We start from the raw sequence: 1,550 nt of genomic DNA, 5'->3' as shown, positions 1-1,550 counted from the left end.
AGAAGGAAATGGCAACCCATTCCAGTGTTCTTGCCTGGAGAATCCCAGGGATGGCGGAGCCTGGTGGGCTGCGGTCTATAGGGTCGCACAGAGTCGGACACGACTGAAGCGACTTAGCAGCAGCAGCAGCAGCAGCAGCAGAAGTATAGATTCTATATTAACACCGAAGTAATTTTATTCTTAACTCCTATCCCCATCAGTCACTTAAAATCCAACATACTCTAACCAGGATCTATAGAATATCTGATGGATTATAGCTTTCTTTATGTCAGTTTCTTTCCACTGATACCTTCTTTAAACTATACAATACCATCTCTTCGTAGAGACATGAGAAACAGGCAATTCCTACCAAATATACACAGTGACATCACTAAGGGGTTAATTTTAATTTTGAATTATAAAATATTCTACCGGATTTCCTTATTCTGGAGTTATATCTATTTTCAAAGATGACTCCACATTTTTATTTAGTATTGAAGACCAAATGGAGCTGGTCATGATAGGAGAAGTGGTATAGGTTTGCAGATAGTACTAGGCAGGCAATTTTCAGATCCTTTTCGGCCTTTCTTAACCTTTCTGTGTCTCACCCTAGGCTGCATCCTTGGCACCTGCCTAGGTCAAGCTCCCCAGACTCCAGACATAGGAAAATGTTCAACAGTAGTCAATTTACCCCAAAATATTTTCTGCTGACTGGTCTCCCTGGCCTGGAGACCCTTGGTTTGTCTTTCCATTCTGTACCATGTATCTTGTGGCTCTTGTGGGCAATAGTCTGATTCTGACAGTGATCAAGAAAAATACCTCCCTCCACCAGCCAATGTATCTATTCCTAGCTATGCTAGCCTTTGCAGAGCTTGGTGTCTCTGCTTCTACCCTGCCCATTGTGCTGGGCATCTTCCTTTTTGGTGCCAATGAGATCTGCTTTGAAGCCTGCCTTTTGCAGATGTTCTCCATACATTCATTTTCCATCATGGAGTCAGGAGTTCTGCTGGCCATGTCTGTGGACCGCTTTGTGGCCATCTACAACCCACTTCGGTACACCGCCATCCTGACCCTGCCCCGTATTGCTGGGTCTGCTGCTGTTCTCGGACTAAAGAGTGTGACGCTCATGTTTCCATTGCCTTTTCTCCTGAAGCGTCTGCCCTTCTGTGGCCACAATGTCCTCTCCCACTCCTATTGTCTTCACTCAGATCTAATCCAGCTGCCCTGTGGGAACACTCGCCCCAACAGCATTCTGGGGCTCTGCATTGTGACTTCTACCTTTGGACTGGACTCATTGCTCATCGTCATCTCTTATATGCTGATCCTGTACACAGTGCTGGGCATTTCCTCAGGGGAGGGACGACGGAAGGCCCTTGGCACGTGTGTCTCACATATGTGTGCGGTCCTCATGTACTACGTGCCCATGATCAGTGTGGCCCTGTTGCACCGCTTTGTGAAGCAGGCTGCACCTGCTGTCCGTCTGTTCCTGGCCAACGTCTATCTTCTGGTGCCTCCTGTGCTCAATCCCATCATCTACAGTGTTAAAACCAAGCAGATTCGCCAGGGGCTAA

The 1,550-nt window shown here is 47.0% G+C and overlaps 1 pseudogene; it reads left to right on the top strand.

Annotated features, from left to right (window-relative positions):
* Positions 1-647: 647 nt before the first annotated feature.
* On the top strand, positions 648-1,550 carry LOC147357988 (olfactory receptor 51I1-like; annotated as a pseudogene).

Source organism: Bos grunniens, chromosome 15, assembly GCF_055505025.1.
Source record: "Bos grunniens cultivar Pamir isolate PY7600 chromosome 15, Bosgru_T2T1.0, whole genome shotgun sequence".
Lineage (NCBI taxonomy): Eukaryota > Metazoa > Chordata > Mammalia > Artiodactyla > Bovidae > Bos > Bos grunniens.
The sequence above is the reverse complement of the archived record's forward strand: the minus strand, read 5'-3'. Positions and strand labels throughout refer to the sequence as shown.